Source organism: Paroedura picta, chromosome 1, assembly GCF_049243985.1.
Source record: "Paroedura picta isolate Pp20150507F chromosome 1, Ppicta_v3.0, whole genome shotgun sequence".
Taxonomy (NCBI): domain Eukaryota; kingdom Metazoa; phylum Chordata; class Lepidosauria; order Squamata; family Gekkonidae; genus Paroedura; species Paroedura picta.
This window is the reverse complement of record NC_135369.1, coordinates 106,060,931-106,084,588: the sequence shown is the minus strand read 5'-3', so window position 1 is coordinate 106,084,588 and position 23,658 is coordinate 106,060,931. Positions and strand designations below refer to the sequence as shown.

Here is a 23,658-nt window from a genome sequence, read left to right as displayed (position 1 = left end):
AAAGTGCTAATAATTTCCTTGTGTATTTTAATATAAAATGGACAGTTGAAGGGGAGCACAACTATTGCAAACCCTTGACTGAAGAACAGTACACTCCTTCTATCTGGGATGCTCCTCCTATTCCATTGAGCATGCAGGTCTGGGAGGAATGCACATGGAGTGGTGAGGGAGGGCGGAGACTGACCCTGCTGAACCAACCCTGGCAATTAGTGGGGTGACAGATATTGCAACAAGATCATCCTCAGATTCCAACGACATAGCTGGGCCTCCTGGTCAGTCCTCTCAATTCCCTCCTGGTTGCCAGGAGAGATTTCACAACCCTATATTGTGGTGACTGGAATTATGGGAGTGATCCCGAGGATTGCCCCCACATAGTGGGGGCTATTCTAGATTAGTTAGGACAAATAAACGAGTCTGATTTTATGTATATTTATTGTAGAAACTCCTGGAGGTTCTGGAACCAGCGTGATATGGTAGAGTTTGAGACAGTAAAGAAGTTTGCTCAGAAAACATGTCCTTTCATCTGCAGAGAGAGTGCTCAGGTTTCTTGCTGAAAAAGCACCAATCCAATCAATGCACATGAGAACTGGAGACTTGGCAGAGTTGTGTCTATGGGTAGGCTTTTACAGTCCTAAGCAATCGCTTTTATGAATTCTGTTGTTTCCCCAACTAGGGTTATTGCCGACTGATTTTGCTGCTCAAACATCTGCAGAATCCTGAAGTTATTTTATACTTGTTTATGTTCTAGATAGAGCAGCCTTCTAGACCAGTGGTCCCCAACCTTTTTATCACCGGGGACCACTCAACGCCGGGGACCACTCAATGCCTTTTACTGAGGCCCAGTGAGGGAGGGGGTAGTTTACTCCTCTACTCACAACCACTGCCCTAGCGCACTCTGATCGTTATTGTAATGTTTAAACATCCCTTCAAAATAAGATACAGACACACCACAACAATGAAGTGTGTTGTAAAGTGCTGGGGGGGATGAAGTAAATGGCTGGGAGGGGGGGGGAGAAGGCATCCTTCGGGGCCCACTTCCAATTAGTCGAAGGACCACATGTGGTCCGCGGCCCACAGGTTGGGGATCGCTATTCTAGACTATCATAACTACAAAGCAGTAAGTAAGATAAAACTATATCTTATAGTACAGGCAATTCAGTTTCACAATGGTTGATAAACTATGATAAAGAATTGGGATGAACTTGAATCTATGTAAATCAGTCAAGATATAAGGGACAAATAGACTTGATGACCTCTTTGTAGTCTGGATTACAAACCTGGTGCTGGAAGTGGGGAAGAAGGCTGGGCATATTTTTATGGCAGCTGAATGGGATCTGGGCAGGGCTTCTGTTCCTCCTCTGTTTGCAAGTTTTCAGCCTGGGCATAGCCAGAGGCACGAGCCCTTGAGCAGGAGCAAAGGGGCTCTTGGTTCTTAGCCCTTGGTTTGCAGCTGGAAACCTAAGTGAGCCTGGCCAGCAGATACCAAGCTGCGGTTTACCATATTGCTTGCTTATTTAAAATTGTATTTTCATATTTTGTAAACTGCGTTGTATCACCATTTGGGTGAGCCCAAGGTTGCATGTAGAGCTGGCTGCATGTGGGTGAGCGTGGAATCAAACCCGGCTTGCCAGATTAGAAGTCTGCACCCCAACTACTACACTAATTTTACAGGCTACGATAACTTCCAGTATTTTCTTTTAATACAACTCAAGTACTGTCTGGTTTCTCGTGAAAATAACATCTTCATTCTTTGAACGAGTTGTGCAAATAGACATTTCATTTGAGTTCATTCACTTAACATCTATCTTTTAAACGCCTATTAATGTGACAGGTGCACACACAGAATTTACAGAAATGCATTGAGATCTTGTTGAAGTAGACTTTTGTATTCATATTATTATAACAGTTTCTTTAACTTCATTTCTTTTAATGTCTAGCAGGCAATCATTTATAGAGTAATTTGAAAATATACAATAGGCTAGACCTAGTTTGATGGTGATGGGAGACAAATTAATAAAACAAACTTTACCCATCTGGTATCTGGTATCATTTTCAGTGTAGATTGTTAACACCTATACATATGTAGAGGTTTGGTGCTTTCTGCCTAGACATCCCAGCAACATCTGCTCACTTGCATTCAGCCCTGTGAGGAGGCTGTAAGAAAAAATTGCCTCTATCCCTCTACAATAGCGATCCCCAACCTGTGGGCTGCGGACCACATGTGGTCCTTCGACTAATTGGAGGTGGGTCCCGAAGGACGCCTTCTCCCCCCCCCCCCGGCCCTTTACAACACACTTTGGGTGTCATTGTCTCCCATCACTCCCAGATGGGACTATCTCGTTGCAGAGAAACAAGCTCAGGGTTCCCATTGATTTGTCATTGTCATGAGTTAGAATTTCCATGAAAATAAAATGTTCCTTATGTTCATTGTTGTGGCATGTCTGTATCTTATTTTGAAGGGATGTTTAAACATTACCATAGCGATCAGAGAGCGTTAGGGCAGTGGTTGAGAGTAGAGGAGTAAACTACCCACCCCACACCGGGCCTCAGTAAAAGGCGTTGAGTGGTCCCCGGCGTTGAGTGGTCCCCGGTGATAAAAAGGTTGGGGACCACTGCTCTACAACATCCATTAGGTGGAGCATTGGAACTCATCTCCAGTAGCTTGCCACCATCTCTGGCTTCTTTATTTTGCCTCATCACCTGGGGCTGTCCAGAGGAACAACACCCAAGGGGGATCTTACAGTAGCACTGGCAACTTGTCTGTTGAGTGAGGAATTGTGCGAGGCTCCTAGTTTTATTAATCCAAGGCACAAGTTTTTAAAGTAACTACAAGGCAGTGCCTGTTTCTCCCCCTCTCCCATTGAGTCACAGCTAATTTATGGTGATCCTGTAGGTTTTTTGAGGCAAGAAATGGTTAGAGGTGGTTTGCCATTGCCTTCCTCTGGGTAGTGACCCTCGTATTCCTTGGTGATCTCCCATTCAAATACTGTCTAGGGCTGACCCCGCTTAGCTTCGGAGATCTTATGAGACTGAACTAGTCTGTGATGTACAGGGCATGAAGAAAATGTTACTGGCTAAGTGAATTCACAGTACTTGAGCATCTGGTCCAGCCTTGGCAGGAGATGGCTGCTGAATGCACCCTAATCTTGCTGATTTTTCTGCCTGTCCCTGTTTAACTTTTACACAAGAAACAGCTCCCTTTTTAGACCCCCCCCCCCCATGTGGTCTCAGAGGGGAATAGCCAATTCGACTGCCAGGTCCTGGGGCTCAACCCCATCAGAATACCATGAGGTATTAACACACCAAAGAGATGGCATGTTTTCCCTTTGGGTTGCAAAAACTCAATCTACCTGGTGGAGTGGATTAGTTCCCAGATTCAGCTAATCTTTAGGACTCTATCCCAACAGTCCATTACTGTAACTATCATGGAATACTTGCCTATCTGCCCTTCATCAAAAATTATATGCAACATTTGTATAACAAGGGACCACATTCTGTGGTGGTGTTCTTACCCTGCACACCAGCAATCTAATTTAAACTTTATACTCAGTAGGGGTAATTTTAAAAAATATGCCTACTGTCATATTTATACCAGAATTATCTATGTGTCTAATCTACATGCACACTGTTCAATATACTAAGCACATTCTTTCTATAATGAAAGGTAGAGGGGACCTCAAATAAGTCATGCTGAAAAGGGCCATGAAGTCTTTTCATAGGATAAGTCATGTTTGTTTGGCTCCTAGGATATGGTTGCATAGCAATGTTTATATTGCTAGGTAAAATGTCTGGATGGGAGATTTCTTGGGAATACTGTGAAAGATGACTTCAGTTTATTATGTAAGAAAATTGAATGAATAAATAAATAAACAGATTATTATAATTCTGTTTTTACTTGCAATGGCCTGGAGGCTACCTCTAGTTCCCAGTAATAATAATCCATCCCATACACTTACATTAATTTGAACCAGGCATCAGAAATCTGCAGTGCAATCTCAAGCAAAGTAACACACTTTCAAAGTCAGTGGACTAAGAAGGGTGTAATTTGGTTTAGGATTTCACTGTTATTTTTTTTGCATTGTGCTGTAAATCTGAAAGATTCACTGGCTTTGATAATGCAAATAAAGTCTCTCAGTCTATGAGATCCTGAGGCTAGGGATATTATTTGGTTCACCGAAAGCAATGTTATTACCTTATTTTTAGATCATGTGTCACTTTTTTCTTTTAAGCCGCAATAGTCTTTCACAAGCAATCACCTATTTTGTTGCTTTTAAAAAAGCGTTTTAAAGGTTTTCCAAGCCCTAAAACTGTCTTGATGCTCTAGTGAATTTTCATGGTCAGCTATTCTTGGTAAATGTTTCTACTCTATAAACCTTTTCTTGAAATGTGCATTGGTACCTTTCTTCCTCCTTTTTTTAAGAAGAAAAAAAGACAACAACGTTAGTTGTATCACTACATATAATCACAACAGGTTATGTGTACTTTATTTTCTTTAAGCGTAAGTGTTCATGCCATTTTGTCCCTTTCAGAAGATTTTAGTTGCTAGGAATTTGAATCTAGAGGTAATTTGCCCACAGAGACAAGAAATGCTTTTCTTAAATGTAGTATTGAAACAATTTTATTCTGTATTGCCCCCAAAGGTCTGCATATTTCTAGGAGGTGGCAGAAAGTGAATGACCAGGGGAATGATGGCACCTTTCTTGAAGCAAGCTATGAAAAAATGGCTCCAGGGCTTGTGCATAGGGTACATGTATGGATCCAGCAGGGAGAAGATAGAAGGGAAAGTTAGGCTGAGAAAAGTAAGGATTGTTGGGAGAAGGATAGAATGTATGATGACAGACACAGAAAAGGAGCATCAGCTTTGGGCAACTCTGAATGTAAGGTGAACTTTGGCATCTGAAAAAGAAAAATCTGGGATATTGTGCATGAATTTCTTAACTGAGATTTATGATTGGAAAATGATCCTCTCATTAAAGAAAAACACTCATTCATAAGGTAAAGTGAACAAAATATCTAAACCACTATATGACTGAAGAAATAATATGTGCTAGCGGGCAGTGGGTGGGTGTGGGAGGGCCCCCTCCCTTGGAGGGAGGGAGGGAGGGAAGGAAGGAAAGAAGGAAGGAAAGAAGGAAGGAGATTGGAAATGGGGTGGGAACGAAGGAATGTAGGAGAGAGAAAGAGAAAGAGGAAGGAAGGAAGGAAGGAAGGAAGGAAGGAAGGAAGGAAGGAAGGAAGGAAGGAAGGAAGGAAGGAAGGAAGGAAGGAAGGAAGGAGATTGGAAGTGGAGTGGGAACGAAGGAAGGTAGGAGACAGAGAAAGAGAAAGAGAAAGAGGAAGGAAGGAAGGAAGGTGCCATAGAAGGGGACAGGGCAAAGGGGGAAGGAGGGGGGAGAAGGAGGGGGGAGGGGTCCTCGGTTCAGGTGTGTGTAGGGGGGAGATGGAGGGTTCCCTTCCTGGGACGGGTATCCCCCCATCCCCCCCCCGAGCCGCAGGCTTTCCCCGTTGCCCAGGCAGCACGGTCGCTGGCTCTTGGAGTCGGCGGCCGTGCTGCCCTGGCGTCAGGGAAGGGATTTCCCCCCAGCCTGATCCTTTCCCTGGTGCCTGGGCAGCCCAGCTGGTGGCTCTTGGAGCCGGTGGTTGTGCTGGCCAGGCGGCGGGGAAGAGTGCTCCCCCTCAGCCCTCTGCCCCCACCAGAGGGTGGGACTTGGGCCTCCATGCCCCAGAGGCCCACCCCTCCCAGCCTAGCTTGCCTCCCTGCCCCAAAGGGCTGCCCTTCCCAGCCTACCTTCCTGGCATTGCGGCTGGGGAAGGAGCCGCTCGGGCGACCGCGAAGGCCTCCTCCCCCTCTCGGCCCAGGTTCCCTGGGCCTCTGGGCTGACCTCGTCTCTCAGTGGCCAGCAGAGGAATGGCTGCCATGAGGCGAGGGTGGTCCATGTGGGGGGTGGGCGGGTTGGAAGGCGCTTCATGCCTCCCAACTGGTCAGTCCTGGGGCAAGGCGCCGACTGGGCCCCTGGCCCCAGACTGGCAAGCGGAGGGCCCAATAGGGAGCCACTTCATGCCTCCCGATTGGGCCCTCTTGTCAGTCCGGGGCCAGGGTCCAATCGTTGCCCCCCTCACCCCGGACAGCGCCCCCCCACCCCTTAGCGTTTTATTTATACCACTCTGCAGAGATGTTACAGATATTTTATATTCTATATTTGTCCAAAACATTGCAGAAAAGAAATACTGACTTGGGAAATAGAGTAATACATGGACTTCATTTAATACCTTCTTTTAGGTCTTACGAATGAGTGATGCTAGGTTCCTCCAAAATGCAGTATCTCTAACCACCAGTCCTTTTCCCAGTCCTGTCAGCCAATCACATCCTTCCAGAGCTTTCTTAAATTACTTTCTTCCAATGAACACACTACTCAGTTTACACTAAGAGAACTCATCGGTGTATTCCTTACAGATTCACTTGACTACAAATATACTTGTATTCCCAGTGTGCTTTCATAGATGTCTGCACACATTATTATCCTTCAAGCATTTCTTAGCTCTTATCAGTGGAGCTATATTCACAGTACTGAAGTTGAAGAATTCAGATGGCTTCCTGTCTTTGATATCCTTGTGAATACTTCAGTTTTAAGATTATGTGTGTATGCCTTCACTGATAAGAATGGAGGAACTCCTCCTTTGCGTACTTGACACTGTAGTATGTGGATAGTGCATGAACATGAGTGATTAATTCATTGGTAGGGGCTAAGTAGTTAATGTTTTGATGGCTTCATTTTAGCAGGCTAATGACATATTGTAGTGGGAAAAGCTACACCTGCCAATGCTTAATGTTTAGGCCAGGGGTAGTCAAACTGCAGACCTCCAGATGTCCATGGACTACAATTCCCATGAGCAAATGCTGGCAGGGGCTCATGGGAATTGTAGTCCATGGACATCTGGAGGGCTGCAGTTTGACTACCCCTGGTTTAGGCAAATAGTGCAATCCTAAACAGAGTTACATTCTTCTAAGCCCATTAGCTTGAATGGATTTAGAACAGTAAGATTCAGATTAGGATAACAGTGTTATTCTAGTGTTCAGCAGTGTTCCTTCCCTCCTGTACTGCTGTTTTGCATTTCAGAATGCCTATCTAATCTGTTTTTCATTGTCTTGCCCATCAGACAAGGATTCCCAGGCATATTTAATTTTTGTCAGATTTCTGGCAAAGCTGAATAGTTGGTTGATGGTCCCACTTCAGGCAAATGTGCAGGAAGAGTTTTATAGAAGTATAAGTATGTTTCACCCTACCTTTCACTGGTTTCTTGTGAAATACGTGGTGGTTCCAATTAAACAGGTTTGAATGTAATGAAATGATGCACTTCAGGTTCCATATTGCAGTTCTCTCTCTCTAGCAATCAGAAAGCCCCGTCAGTGTTGGAGAATTAGTGCTCCCAAGTGATTCTCCAAGACAAATAATTTCTACAGAAGTGGTGATGAATGGGCCTATTAGCATCTCCTGCCTCACTGGAAATGACAGTACCTGCAAGAGGAAAAAAAGTTATTTCCTAATCACTCTGTGAAATGTAGGCATCACATGTAATCTTTCCTAAATAACCTACGTTCTGATAAATATAAACTCTATCATCGCTGGGCTTATTCATGTACTATTATTATTCATCAACATTGTTCAGATGCCTTAATAATGATCAAGGGTAAACTTTTAAATCTCATTTGCTTTTACATGGGAAAAGCAAAACAACAGCTTTTTTTTATGTTGCTTATGTTGCTTTTATGTTGCTTATATTTTTTTATGTTTATGACTGCTTTTATGTTGCAGTAAAAACATGTAAAATCCTCCAGCTCTCCTATCGCTGGATTCCAGTTCAGGCATGAGCAACAGTTTGTGTATACCCCACTGGAATAGGCTTTCCTTCTGTGAACAGCCATTCTCCCATACTAGGTTTTGAAAAGCTCCTCAGTTTCCAAATATTTGCTCTGTAGAGGCCAAACCTGTTAGTTTTGCAATATCAGGCAAAAATGGAGAATGATTTCCCCTGCATCAGAAGTGGTTGGGGCAATGAGAGGTGCTTGGAATTGGTATTAGGCTAAATGAAAGGCAATACACTGAAACTTAGGTGCGTTACTTGATTCAGGGACAGACTGGTTGGCTTAACTTTCAGGGAAAGTTCACTTTGAAAAGTACTCTGTTGCCTTGGAGGGCAGCTGGTGGCCAGGAGCAAGCAGGAAGTGAAGGACTTTACACTGTCTCTTAGCCTCAGAGCAGGACGTGGATTCCTGCATCTTCATCCACTCTAGTGTGATAGACTAGATTAGAACTCTCACTCTTTATTATTCTGGAGTTCCTATAATAAAATAACTCTTATTAGTTTGAAAAGATAAAGGAGTATCTCTTTGTGACTTTGATTCTTACTTGCATGCATACACATAGACCAGATAGCCTCTGCTGCATTGTAAGCCTTTGTACACCCTGCTAACACACTGGGATTCATAATATTCCAAAACATGGGCTACCCCTTCAGGGGCTACTTGGTTCTGATCCTTTAGAGGTAACAACAATTAGCTTGCAAGTAGTGCAAGAGCTGCTCATTTTAGCTTGTTATAACTTCGGCCCTTTATGCACGGTGCCAAATTCCGCGTGCTGGATCCGTGCTGTTGTGGCGGGGCACAATGCCCCACCATTTCCCGTGAATGCACGGGAGCGGGGCATGCTGGGTTGCCCCGGTGTATACTCTGGTTTCTCTTCAGATCGCAATCGCTTTACGACGGGGCTAGGAGGCCCGGCCGAGGTAAGTGCAGCGGTACAGGCGTGGGAGGTGGGGAGGGGCCGGGGGGAGCGGAGGGGGGTAGGGGTTGCTCCTGCGAGCTCCGTGCCACCACGGAGCCCGCAGGGGCGAGCGGTGTCCCTTAAGGGACACCCCAGGTTGAGACTTTGTGGCCCAACAAGCCCGGCGCTGCTGATTATGCACAGCGCCGGGCTGCCGCAGCCCCGGCTTACCCGAGAAGTTCCAGAAGATCCAGCGTTCACTTAACGCGGGTCTTCCGGAGTCTGGGGCCGGGAGGCGTCTGCACTTGCGGCGGCAGCGTGCATTTTCGGTGATTTTAACCGAAGCGCTGCTGCCGCCAGTGCATAATGGGCCTTCACAAGCCACCCTGACTAGATTTGCTTAGGCAGGTGAATGGAGCTTGGGCCAATTCTGCACCAGTGGCGCCACTCCGGGCTGCCACTGGTGCATTGGAGCAAAGTGGTATGCTCCACAGCATGCTGTGTCCCCACAGGGGACATATTTCACTGCCGGATAATCTCTGGCACTGAAATGTGCCCCATGGGGGACACATTTTAGTGGCGGAATAGTTCTGCTGTTGTGGGGGGGGGGGCAGCAGGGGCTGCAAAATGAAAACAAAGTTAGACATGGATGCCTTCCTATCTATGGAGGCTCAGGTGACCAGAATAATGCAGCTGACGTTTTACCACTTTTGCCAAGCTAAACTGCTAGCGCCCTACATACTCCCGGAGCATCTAGTGATTCCAGTGACAGTTACCTCCAGTCTGGATTACTGAACCTTGTTTTATACGGGTCTGCCTTTGACCCTGATCCAGAGACTGCAATAGGTCCAAAATGTGGCATCATGGGTTCTCCCTAGGACACCATGGAGACACTGAAGAGATACAGTTTCAGGAGGACTGTATTGTGGACGCTCACAAAACCTTATGTCAAAATATAGTCTTTAAGATGCCATAAGATTCCTTGGTTGGATCCAAGCAGGTTTTTCTTATAATCTTGCCCATTTCCTTCCATACAACAGTTCTCATTCCATGTAGCTTTTGTACATTGATCCACAGCATAGCCTTTCTGGATGATCAAACAGGACCCTACCTGTTTTACTAACTGAAAAGCTGGATGGGTCCAAGCCTTTATTATTTTGGCTGTAGTATATTAACTGTTCTATCTAAGTGATCTTAGAAGGGTATGACTCTGCTTAGGATGATATAACAACAGGCCTACTTGGCTGAAATCTGTCTTTTGTAATTTATTTATTATTGCTTTTACATGCCAACCTTCCCCAGGCTCAGATCAGTTTACAGTGTAACATACAAAATCACAGTTAAAATAATAATTAATTAAAATACCATCAAAGCAGTACAAACAGCTCAATGCTCCATTATGCTTATGGATGTTCTGCTGGTCCACCTAGATGGTATAGATGGGGTTTTAGCTCTATTTAAATGGGGGAATATGGAGATGAGGGGAGAGAGGCCCATAGAATCTGTTGTCACTACTTCATTCTGGCCTCAACTAAATGCCTGCTCTCTTGCAGGCCCTGAGGAACTGAGATAGTTCTCTCAAGGCCTGGGTTTTGACTGGCAGCTGGGCGAGGGCTAGCAGATGCAATGGGAATTGCGTAGTATTGTTTCTTCATGATTTTGACTGCCATCTCATAGGCTTTCATAAGTGTCCTATAAGATGTTCTAGATCAGCGGTTCTCAACCTCCATAGCTCCGCAACCCCTACAGCAGGGGTGGTGGCTGCAGCACACATGCACATGTGTGTGCGGTGGTGTGCATTTGCATGCACCACCACCACTCCTGCTGTAGAGGCTATGGAGCTATGGCAGCAGTGGCTGGAGTGGCGATGGCATTGCACTGGCACCCTCCATGCTGCAGAGGAGGCCAGTGCCATACCGCCGCTCCTGTGGTGCTGGCCTCTTCCATGCCACCTCGGTGAACTCTGAGGCAGCACGGAGGAGGCCAGTGCCATGCCGCTGCTGCTGTGGTGACCCCTTGGGAAAGGTCGAATGACCCCCAGGTTGAGAAATGCTGTTCTAGATGCTTTGACCCAATTCTTCCTTCAAACTTACTCTAGCTGTCTCAGCTCCTGTTTCCTTTCATGCAGCTCCCTGGTGTACCAGTGGTCCAGCTTATGCCAGGTGTCAGGGAGTGCTCTTGTCAAAGGCTGCTGGCTGCTGCTCTTGCCAGTCACTGTCCAAATCTTCCATCAAGTCACTGGGAGGCATCGGGCCCCACAAGCATTCAAGAATCCAACTGGATCTGTATATTTCCATGGGTGGGCATAAATCTGCTCCCTGCCTACACAGGGCGGGGGTGGTACGCATAGCTGAGCCTTCAGAGCATAGTCAGCTGACTATGGCAGACTTTTTATCTCCACTGGATCAATTTCCACCCCTGTACCAGAGATCAGATCCAAGGTGTGGCCTGCTTGGTGGGTGGGGCTGGCAACAAATTGTGAGAACCCTAGTGCTGCCATGGATAACACCAGATCTGAGCTTTGACTAGCTGCAGACTCACCCAAAATAATTAACAGTGAGTACTGTAATGTCCAGGTGGCTGCTGCCCCTGGCAAGTTTGACATAACATCTGCCAGTGCAGTTGGTGGGCGGTACACTACCCAGATAGCCCACATATTCAGTCCCTGGGCTCATTGGTGCAGGGAGTACCCTGTAGGACAAAGATTCCTGGATCAGCATGGTCAACTCCCCCCCCCCCTTCCTGACCTGTGGTCTGGGGCTGATGAAGGACTGAGTAACCTGGCGGCATAAATTCATTTAAAGAAATAATTTCACCTTCTGTCGTCCAAGTTGAATCAGTGCTAAGGGCTGCTAGCTGGTGGTGTCCTAGTGGTGCCAGAAAGGGCTTGCCAGTCAGGCTGAGGCTTGACCATGGCCTCCCGTTTTCTCCTCCTTTCCTCCAGCAGAGGAGATGTCAGCGTACTTTAAGAGCTGTTTTCTCAGGTGTCAGGATTTCTTTCTGCAGGTTTCTTGCTGTGTGTTAGTTTCTTACTATTTGTTATAATTTGGCCTTTTTCTGTGAGAATTTTAGTGGTTTTTCTCAGCAGTTTTCGGTGATATCCCAACGGAGCATTCTTCATTTCTGTCTGTTCTTGCCGCCATCTTCTGATAATCGTTTATGCATGCTCTCCCCTTCTGCACTTTTCTCCAGAGGGAAATGTCCACAAGGGCTTATGGTGGAGGGAATACTTCCACATATATGCAAGGCAAAATCCTTTTGGATTTCACAAGACAAGACAAAACAATGCGAAGAGTTTAGCTTGTTAAGATTTACTAAACTAGTACAAGAGGAGGCTGGTCTACTTAACATCACTGACCTAGAAAGCACTCATGTAAAGGAAGTAGGTCTTTTCAGCTGCCTGTTCCTAATATAACCAGGTTAGTGCTTCAGAGGGAGAAGTGAAACACTGAGGCCCCTTCATTACCCTACTTGCTGTTTGAGCCTGTAGCAGCTACTCCATCTGGCCATTATGGAAATTTTGTATATGTTATCTGGAAGATGTATCTTCATTTGCTATTCCCTCTCTTCCCTTTCTGTCATTTCTTCTTTGGCATTTTGTACGTGCTAATTGAATTGTAAACCATCGTGAAGCTATAAGAAAAGTAGTATATAAATTGCCACTACTGATAATAACTGTTTATGTAATTTAGAAGTTTTAATCTGAGTCTATCTCATTGTAGTTTAAAAGCACTGTACCATCCAAAATACTTTCCCTTTTCCTTCCTTTTTGCAATGTATGTAGGACTAACTGAGCATAGCATGAGAAGCATCCTGAAAGGGCAGAAAATCTCCTAGACATTACACACTATCTGTATCCTCTCAATTCTGGGACTACCCCCCCGGGCCTCAGTAAAATTGTCAAGCGTTGACTGGTCCCCAGTGATAAAAAGGTTGGGGACCACTGCGCTATACCACTGACTCTTGGAATATCTTAAGTTTGTTCTACACCGTTGTCCTTTAGCTGAATTTTTGAACAAATTGAGAACTATCTGTGTTGATGAGAAACATTACTAAAGGTGAGGGACTCAGCAATAATTCTAAAAGTAGCTAAGTTTTTCTTTCAATTACGGAATTTGTAACTGTAATTGTTTAAAATTTTTCATTTCTATTCATTGCCATTCTTATGCTAATAAAGGTACTCTAATTCTGACTCTACACACTATCAGTATTGAATTGAGATTCAATGGCTGCTGCCCCTGGCAGGGGGCGGAGGGCTGAGGGGGAGGACTCTTCTCATAAGGCCCTGGGGAAGGCAAAATATGTTTGGAGGCCATGGGAGTACTGCAATTATGGGCAGGGCAAAGGGCCATCACAGTGCTGAGGAGTACAAAAGAATGCATGGATTAGGAGAGGAGACAGGCCAAGGATGATCTTTTCCTTTGTTCCTGATGAGAAATACTCCATTAATCAGAGATGTGAAATAACCACCCTGAGCTGTATAGAGGGGCAGGATAAAAATCAAATAAATAAATAAATATTTATAGAACAAATCCAATTATTTAAATTTAGGTGGACAAATCCCCATGTCTGATAGGGCAAATGGACACATTCCTGTTATGTTGCTTGGCTTTTTATTCTAGCTTACTTGATGCCTTCCATTTGGGTTGTGAATGGATTCTACTGAAAAGCACTGTATGTGAGGTAGTTGAGATTTATATCTATGATGACATTTTTGACATGCTCACACACATAAGCCACCAAATAATGCAGAAGTCACCATTTATGAGTGAAGCAGCTCATATGTTACTTGCTGCAAGAGTTGGTTGCAGCTATCTGTTTGTACTGATTCAGGTGTGAATATAAGGAAAATGCCATTTTCCAGAAGCATAATCTGGATCTTTACAATAAAATCAACAACATTTGGAAAGGAAGTATGAGAATGACAGGAGAATATAGATGTGAATTCTGCAAGTGTGATAGTTTCCTCTGTCTGGACACAGCCTTATTTGCTTCCTAGGGTTGGTAAATGCATGAGTTGTTCCAAAAAAAAATAGAATTCTTTTCCTTGCAAGAATTTTATACTGTAATTGTGACTAATATAACATTTGGAACACAAAGAAACAGAGTGACATCAAAGGGGGGTAGAATAAAAACATGGGATTTGCCAGATCAGATCAGATCATTGGTCCATGAAGTTTTAAAGTCTTACTTGCAGTGCTAGTTGGCCTCGTGTTATTAAGGATAGCTGTGTTTTTTTAGGAGGGGGGGGGAAACACCCACCATATATCACGATGTTCCAAGATATACTCCTTTAGAAATGGCACAAGTAGAATTGTTTGTTGCAGATACATTACATAAATAGGAATGTGGAACGAGAAGACATTTCTGATGAAGAAGGAAAGCATATCTGTGACCAATACGTTGGCAAAATTCATTGTTGGGAAAACAGTGTTCCTTTAAGTCTGCCAAGTCTGTACGGGTTATGTCTCCACAATGTACTAAAATGTTACTTTGAATGCTAGAGCTGCTTGGAATAACTTCACTTAGGCATTGTGCCTTCTCTGAAACCTTTGTTATGAACATTAATTAATGTTCCGCTCCATTCACTGATCCTTCATAGTGTTTCTTATTTTCAAACCATCCTCCTATCCTACATATTGATTTTTCTATCTTTCACCTTATGGAATATAGTACTACTTGACAAGGAAGACTACTGATTGTTTTATCAGGTTCATGATGAAAACATTGATAATTGTTCCAGCCCTTCCTGTGCAGTTTCACCAACAATTCATGAAAAACAATAAAGTCATTTAATAGTCATTATGAAATGCAAAAAAGAGATAAGTTGCAGTGAGCTTGCAAGGTGTAGTGGTTAAGAGTGTAAGCAGTTTCTAATCTGGTGAGGTGGATTTGATTCCTTGTTCCTCCACCTGCAGCCAGCTGGGTGACCTTAAGCTAGTCACAGCCCTGATAGTTCGGTTCTGACCGAGCAGACCTGTCAGGGTTCTCTCAGCCTCACCTACCTCACAGGGTGTCTGTTGTGGGGAGAGGAAGGGAAGGAAATTGTAGGCCACTTTGAAAGTCCCTTGAGCAGTGAAAGGTGGGGTATAAAAACAGCCTCTTCTTAGAATCATAGAATTGGAAGGAACCTCCAGGGTCATCTAGTCCAACCCCCTGCACAATGCAGGAACTCACAACTACCTGCCCACCCATGTTGACCCAAATTTCATACCCAAGTGATCCCTCCACCAAAAATGTCCAGAATCCAGCTTGGCCTGGAGGAAATTCAATGATCATTGCTGAAAGGGGGTTCGAGGGATGTTCAGTGCACTGTAGTCAGTATACACACAAGCAACTGCCCTGTCCTGTATAGCCCAGGCATGCTTGATCTTGTCGGATCTTGGAAGCTAAGCAAGGTCAGTAGCCTGACAGCTGCCTTCTAGACTACCTGCAGTATCTGAAGCATTTTCAAGAGTAGCCCTACATAAAGCAAATTGCAGTAGTCCGATCTGGAGGTGACAGTTGCATGAATCAAGGTGGCAATGTCTGACCCAGACAAGTAAGAAGCTAAGTGGCAGGCCTGGTGCAGGTGAAAAAACACTTGACTACACAATTCAACCTGCCCTTAAGCAGCTGCACTGGCTGCTGAGACCTCTCTTCCCCAAGAGAGAATTCCTCTGAGAGGATTCCTCAAGAAATGAGGAAAGACCACTAAGGGCTATATTCCTTACCCCAAGGAGGCAAGGCTGCAGGATCAGGGTCAAATGACCAACTGTATTGAAGGCTGCTGTTAGATCTAGAAGGATCAACAGGGCTACCATATCTTGTGTAAATGGAAATCATCAACTAGAACAACTAGTGCTGTCTCTGTCCCAAAGCCAGGCCTGAAGTCCAATTGAAAAGAGTCCAGGGAAGATGCTTCATCTAGGCTGCTTGACCTGGAGCTGATTGGCCACTAATTGTTCAATTACCTTCCCCAGAAAAGGTAGATTAGACTCTGCATGGTAATTGGCTAGCTTTTTATCTAAGGTGGGTTTCTTTAACAAAGGTCTAACAATTGCCTCTAAGGGAGCTGGGGAGAGAGACAAATTAATAATCTGACTCAAAGGGCTAACTATGACTTTGTGGCATGGTTTTACCAGCCAAAGGGGACAGGGATCCAAGGAGCAGGTAGTTGGTTTCCTAACTGTCAGGATCCTGTCAACATCCACAAGGGTGAGTAGGCCAAAAGAAGCCAAAAAAGAACCAGTCAAGTGGAACTCCCATTCCTCTACTGATATCAAACTCAGCAGCCCACTTTAGGTGGAGTTTAGAGAGTTTATCTGCTAAAAGTTTGCAAATGAATCACAGCTGAGAGGCAAATCAGTATGATTTTTAGGACACACCAAAGCATTCATTTGTGAACCAATCTGAATAATTGAGCAGGTTGTGAGCTAGCAGACGCAATGGAGGCAGCGAAATAATCTCTTTAAGAGATTAAGAGCAAAAAGTCTGTGTGCTTAAATGAAATTAAATTTACTTTTTATTACTGTCAAGTTTTTAAGGCAAGAGACATTTAAAGGTAGTTTGTTATTGCCTGCCTCTGTATTGCAACCCTGGTTTGTTGGTCCTCCCATCCGAGTACTAATCAAAGGTGACCCTGTTTAGCTTCTGAGAGCTGAGAAAACCAGACTAGCCTGAGCTATCCAGCTATCCTATTAGGGATGCAACTTTTTCAGAAAGAACTGGGAAGTCACTGACCTACTGTGAAGTCTCACCTTCTTCCAGCTGAGACCCCCTTAGAAACAAGGTTGCTCCTTTTTCTTGTGGACTTTGTTGTTTTTATGACGCCTCCTTTTAGAGCCTAACAGCCAGGCAATCTGAATCTTGGGATGTCTCACAAAAGGCAATGGGTTCAACCATGACACTGAAGAGCTCTGTGACACATCTTTTCAAGAACAAAAGATCTTTCAGTGTTGGGCACATTACCTGGAGGTGTCTGCCCAACACAAGGTTGGTGACTCAGTCAAGGAAGGAACACAGGTCATTAGTCATTACATTACCCTTAATATCATTAGTCATTTGCCTCTCTCAGGTATTTATGCCCTGCAGATCTGGCTCACAATAGTCTAATTAAGGTAATTTCCCCAAAAGAAGGGTGACAGCAGTTAGCTTTAAACCTGCCAGTAAGATTCAAACTTCTTATCTTGATTCAATCCAAAATTAGCCAAACCCCCACTGTGACCTGGGATCTTCTGTCCATAAAAAACCCCAAGGACCAGCAAACTGCCTCAGATCTTTGGTCCTGATCTCTGGTTTACTTCAGAGAACCTCTGCTGTACTCAGCCTTTCCTCCTCCTTTTCCAGCTCCTTGCTCTGCTTCTTGTAGCTCTACTCTATCAGTCCCTGGACCACTTCAAACCTCAGGTCATCTGATTTAAGGTTGTATACTCCTTCCTGATTTTTTGCAATTTCTTCCCTTCTCCCTCGAACAAGTCACACTCCCTCTCTGATGTGCTTTTGTATGTGTGTGAGTGTGGGAATCAGTTCTCAGATGCTTGGTTTTGGTTCTTTATATTTTTTAATATTTATTTTATATACAATAATGTTATGTGTGTGAGCTCACAATCACTTTCTATCTCTCTTTCCTAGTGAGAGCCAATTTGGTGTAGTGATTAAAGAGTGGCAGCCTCTAATCCGGAGAACCATGTTTGATTTGTCACTCTTCAACATGCAGCCAGCTGGGTGACTTTGGGCTAGTCACAATTCTGTTTGAGTTGTTCTCATACAGCAGTTCTCTTAGAGATCTCCCAGCCCCACCTATATCACAGGGTGTCTTGTGGGGAGAGGAAGGGAAGGTGATTGTAAACCGCTTTGAGACTCCTTCAGGTAGTCAAAAGTGGGGTACAAAAAACATCTTCTAATTTTATTTTGGAGTATCATTACTGAGATCCAAACTGCAAGATCTTAATTATTATTTTCTGGAATCTGTTCCATAGCTATTCCCCCTCCTCGGAGATCTGTTTCGGTAGCACCAACTCCCAGCTCTGGAACTTGATTTCATGACCCCACTGTATCTTGTTCTGTTATCACTAAACTAAGGTGACCAGATCATCCCACTTTTAGAGGGACATCTGGGGCACCTGGCAAATTGTACTTATGTTGAAATTAAAATATATTTATTTATTTTATTTATAGTTAGATTTATATACCGCCATTCACCAAATATTATAATACTATATTTGCGTTCTATGAAACTTTTTGTTGTTCCATATAGATCAAATTTTTAATCAAGAATCCCCCTGGTCAATAGTGTCCCGCTTTACCATTGTTAAAATCTGGTCACCTTACATTAAACATTATAAATTTGAATTTGTGTGCAGCTAACTCATTCCCTACCTGATTGGCCCTCCCTTGGGGTATGCCACCAATAAGTAAAGAGCACTCTGCTAATGAGGGCTAATCAGGTCAACTTGTGTGCAGAAAGCCAGGAAAAGCCTCTAGTCTGGGAATGTTTACTCACAAGTAAGTCATGGTCCTCAGGCAGGATAATTTATCCCACATGGGGGGCCCTCAGTCCTGGTAGTTTAGCTCCAATCAGGATGGAGCTTTCAGCCAGGAAATGCTAATAAGAGATCAGCTTGCCAACTCAAACTTCCTGCCAGTTTCAGGATTTTGCTGAGTGGAACAGGAGCCGGCCTCAGAGCATGCCCTGTTGCCAGTAAGCTGCCCTCACCTCCTGGCCTCTTTCAATTTAGAGAACATGGGGGGAGTGAGCTACTTATTGATCCAGCCTCCACATGCCTTCTGGAGGGGGGGGGCTGTGGAAAGCCCAGAAACAGCCCCCTGCCAGCTCTCTGGAACACAGGGCAGCCAGGAAAAGCCTTTGACCTGGGAATGTTTACTCATGAGTAACACCCAATGAGGGCCAATCAGGTAATATTGTGTGCAGACAGCCAGGAAAAGCTTCTACCCTAGGAATGTTTACTTATGAGTAAGTCATGGGCCTCAGCTAGGCGAAGAAAGAACAAGCCTGTCCCCCAGTGGCTCAACACTTCATTCCTGGAGTAGCAAGCTTGGTAGGACATGCTTCTGAATGAAAAAATGTCTTCCAGTGAAAAGGTTTTATCAGTCCCTTCCCCTGTCAAATATCTGTAAAATAAAGGATTCAATAGTCCATCCTCTGTTCAAACCTGTATCTAGTCCCAAGGCTGCATTTAATTTTTAAAATGCACACAAATATCAGGAGGAAAGATATACTTGATGTATGCTGCTTCTTGTTTGGCCCATTATTCCAAAGAATACGAAGGTTCTTCCTCTGTGTTTGTTTTTGAAAGAAGTAATAACTAACCTAACCCTCAGCATCAAAGGACAAAAAAAGTAAACGAGAGTGAAACAGCATAGAAATCCTCATACTCTGAGAAAGGAGTGACAATTACCAAGGGAAGCATAACATTCCCAACATAGCAGCAGAGAGATTTGAAATTTCTGGCTTGCGTTAGACTCTGAGCAGTGTAATTAATCTAGAACTGAAGGGATACCACAGATGTTTAAAATTATTTCCCCCCCCTCCACTGACTCAGTATCCTGCACATTTTTACAAATTGTAGGCTGTGAGTTAATAGCCCCCAAGGTTCATTGCCCAACGGGCCTTGCTCCAAACTTTGTGTTTTGCACTTGGCATCATGCATTTGGGAGTCAGGCTGTCATAAAATTAATGATCTAAAAGTAAAAAAATAAAAAAATAAAATGCCTGTCTGGTCTGAAATTATCTTGCGTTCTCCCTAAGATTGGTTCCCTCACTTGGAAGCCAAACACAAGGAATTAGAAATGCCTTTCTGAAAAGGGTATGGAAAACAGCCACATTGCTACAAATGGGGTCTTGTGGGATATAGGCTTAAAATGGGAGGGGTTGCTGCAGCACAAGTGACTTATAATTTTCTTGAGAGGCAGAGCTGTAAAACTGCCAAAGCATAGGTTATTGAAGTCCTTAAAATTAGAGGAAGTGCATAATACCAAGTGTTTACATTTTTACGCATGCCAGAAATCACACCATGGAAGTCCTTATCCCTAATTCCAGGGGTGGTTGTGGTTGCTCAGTGGTGTTACAAGGTATGTTGAACTCATACCCTTATTTAAAAAAAATTTTTTTATATGTTCCCAGTGGGGCTTTGAACCCAAACCAGTTTTGAGATGATTCAATTTAAGATTTTTTTTCAGTATCAATATTTGTTTTTACTTATTTGACTTCATTTATACCCCAAAAAAGTTTCATGTAAACTGTGATCTTCTTTTCAACCGAAGCTTGCTAAACGCCTCTGGGAAAACCAGAAGCTGACATTAAGGTAACAATTCTGTCCTGCTGCCTTCCACAAAACTAGTATCCTTCTGAATCTGGATATTCAGTTTAGTTAGAATTCATAGGTGGCATGGAGGGGCTGAAAGGGTCTGGGGGCCCTTTAAGAGCTGCCAGTGGAGCGCAATGGGAGACCTTGCTTGATTGCTTGGGTCTGGTTGGAAGTTTATTGACTAGGAAGAGGCTGGCTGTTGGGGACTGGAGCTGTGCAGGCTGGAGAAGATGTACCTTTTGGTTGACGGAATCAGTGGGCATGTAGGAAGCAGGGACTCTGCTCTGGCTCCACAGTTCTGGTTCCTTAAGTGGGGAAAGTTTTGAAGGGCAGGCATGGAGAAGGGTTGGGCAGCACAAGGTGTGAGCAGGACATGTAAGAGAGAGGCATAAAGGCAGAATTGTTGGTGTGAGCTGAGGAGTGATCAGCAAGCCGCCGGGAAAGGGAGTGGCACGATCTACTCTAAGGACTCTCATTGTGTAGAAGCTCTGATAAAGAAGCATATATTTGCAACCAGCTTAGTGTGAATTGTTGCAGTGCAAGGTCATGTACAGTTGACCAAGGCCCAGCCTGTTGAGGCCACATGTGGCAATGCTTTAGGCCCCTTAAGAAGGCCTGGTACGCAATGTCCTCCATGAATCTGTCTAATTCTCCATGTCAGCCATATAACTCAGTGACCATTAATTCCAATGACACTTTCCTTATGTTCAACCATATACCCAGGTTTTGTGCAATACGTCCCACCACGGCACCACAAGTATGAAAAAATCTCTGTGAAGAGATCTTGATTTATAATTGTGTAAACAGGTAGGAGGAAAAGTCTTCCTTTAATGCTAGAGGAACACAAATCTAAAATTCTCTTGGGAAGAGTTGAAGACTTATTTTCTACATGTTTTAAGGTCTTAGAAACAACAACTTCATCTTGATCCAACAAACCATTCATCTTGTATATCCTATCACCTAGCTTTGTCAAGGGTACCTATGAAAAACCATCACAACATGAATAATACATTAACAGAACTCTATATGGGTTTTGTGAATTCAATCTCTGTGGGTGGGAAATGCTTCATTCATTCACTTCTGAAGTGAAAGTTCCTGCTCAGCTGGGGTTAAGGATTCTATCGGGGGCGGCAGTGACTGCAATTCTAACCAGGGTTTCCACTGAACCAGGGTTTGAAAATGACTTGTAACTCTTTCAGTTTCTAGGTAAGTGCTTTAACTGCATTTCACTGGCAGTCTTCAAGCAAAGGTTGGATACACACTTTTCTTGGATGCTTTAGGATGCTTAGGGCTGATCCTGCGTTGAGCAGGGGGTTGGACTAGATGGCCTGTATGGCCCCTTCCAACTCTATGATTCTATGATTCTAATATTGCTGCAAATATAAGCCTGTATTGACTGGCAGGGTAGTATAGGGCCAACAAAGTTGCAAGTCACTTATTTGACTGGCATAAAACAGGCCACAGCTTTATTAACCAACATAACTAAGGGGTTGGCCTGGCACAAGGTATAGAGTAACCCTCGCACAGCCGTCCGACTGCTGACATGGGCTCAAGGGGTGCCATGGGTCCCCCTCCCTTCCAGCCGGGAGGGAGGATCTCTTGCCCTCTGATAACCTCCTTGGGAGGAGGCCGATTAATGGTTGTTGGGTGTCCACCTCATCTAACCATCCCTACCTCCTGGCTCCGAGCCCCTGGCCTTCCCAGCTAGGCAAGGCCACGCTCAGTGTTAGCCAGTTTCTTACAGAGACCCCCAACCACAGGGTCCCAGTATGCAGACTGGTCCCTGACCAAAATACTCAACCTCAAGCCCCTATTCCGCAGCTGTAACAATAATGTATCCCAAGCTTTAAAACAGGCATGGGAGGATGGGTAGCTGTCCTTCAGCTCCTGGCAGCAGATGCAGGGGCAATCTCCTCCACATGGCACATTAAATAGACACAACTGGAGCCCTGCCCCTAACACTCCACTGGAGCGTGCCTCCCCTGGTGGGCTCATGCTCCAACCGGCCGACACAGTGCATCCTTACTGGCCCACCTCCCCCCCCCCACCACCACCACCAAGCCAACTGCGGCCACTGCTAACTCCCAGCCTCGTATTATTTGAATTTCCCTGGTGAGAATACATGACCAACTAGGAGAGGGCAGGAGAAGGGAGAATGTGATCCTACAACTCATAGTTGTTTAGCTCTGGTTGGCAATTTTGATATGAAAGTTGAAACCCACACAACTATAGTGCATCTCCAAATAACAAAGGTTTACTTTTGAAATCTACAATTTCAAAAGTACCGTATATACTCACTTATAACCCAACCCGCATATAAGCTGAGGCACCTAATTTTACCACAAAATCTGGCAAACTTATTGACTCGCATATAAGCCAGGGTGGGAAATGCTTCATCATCACAGGCTCTCCCATCTAGCCCCCCCCCAACAAATACAGAAAAGTCAAGAGGATGAATAGCTGCTGGTTTTTGTACTCCGCTTTCCACTATAACCAAAGGAGTCTCAAAGCGGCTTACAACCGCCTTCCTTTCCTCTCTTGATGCCAGACACCCTGGGAGAGCTCTGACAGAACTGTCTGTGAGAACAGCTCTGGCAGGAGAACCAAACAGTGCTCCCCAGGCCAGCACATCAGAACAGAACAACAGTACCTGAAGTTGGCAAGCTACTACAAGTACAACAGCTGCCAAACTGGGAGAATAGACAAATCTAATGACAACTGCACTACACCCCCAGAACAAAACACTGAAATAAAGAACTGTAAAACTGAACACTGAAAGAAATAGCTGTAAAAATCAGCTTTTAAAAGAAACACAACCCCAAGAAGAAAAGGCAAACAATGCTGCTCCTCAGATAAAAGAAGAAACACTAGGAGAAAGAAACAGTAAATCCCAAAGCACCCCCCAAACCCACCCCACCCCACCCACAGAAACCAAAAGAATAGTTTGGAAGAAGTGATTAAGAAGAGGAAGAAGTGAAGGCAAAAGAAAAAAATGATCATAGTTTCTAAGTCAAACTGTTGATGTCCTACAAGCTGCCAGAGCAAGCTCAGCTTGCAGTACACATTAGCAAAAGGCAATGCAATGATTGGCTGGCTGGAGAAGGCTTTTATTTCAATTACTGTATATACCTGTATATAAGCCGAGGAGGGCTTTTTCAGCGTGAAAAAAGGTGCTGAAAAATTAGGCTTATACACAAGTATATAGGGTAAGCCTTTTGCAATCATTCCAAGACACAGGTCTCCTAAAAACGTAGTCCTTGTATTTCACTGGGAAGTTGTTTCCCATTAATTAATTTTGTCTCCCTCTGTCTCTATGAAGAGTTAAAGCCTGAACATCACACTACATCTCCTTTTACTGGCTATCAGCAAAATTTGAATGCCAGTTAAAAGAGAGGTCTCCAGCAATAATTTTGAAATAAAAATAGTTTAAGCTTTTGTGCTAGAGATAATTGGTAACCAATATCTATTTGATCAGCTGCTCAGAGCAGTTTCTGCTTGTTAATCCCAAATGTGGATTTAGTGACTTCAGTGTGATCATGAGTACATGGTTTATGCAATTAGTGTATGTTCTTTCCTCCTTCATTTTG

General features: G+C 44.2%; 1 long non-coding RNA gene across 1 annotated transcript; it reads left to right on the top strand.

The window, feature by feature from the left end:
* Positions 1–17,032: 17,032 nt before the first annotated feature.
* LOC143840947 (uncharacterized) lies at positions 17,033–20,905 on the top strand. Its single transcript, XR_013232498.1, has 3 exons — positions 17,033–17,165; positions 19,993–20,103; positions 20,795–20,905. It is a non-coding gene; the product is annotated as an uncharacterized LOC143840947 (long non-coding RNA).
* Positions 20,906–23,658: the final 2,753 nt, after the last annotated feature.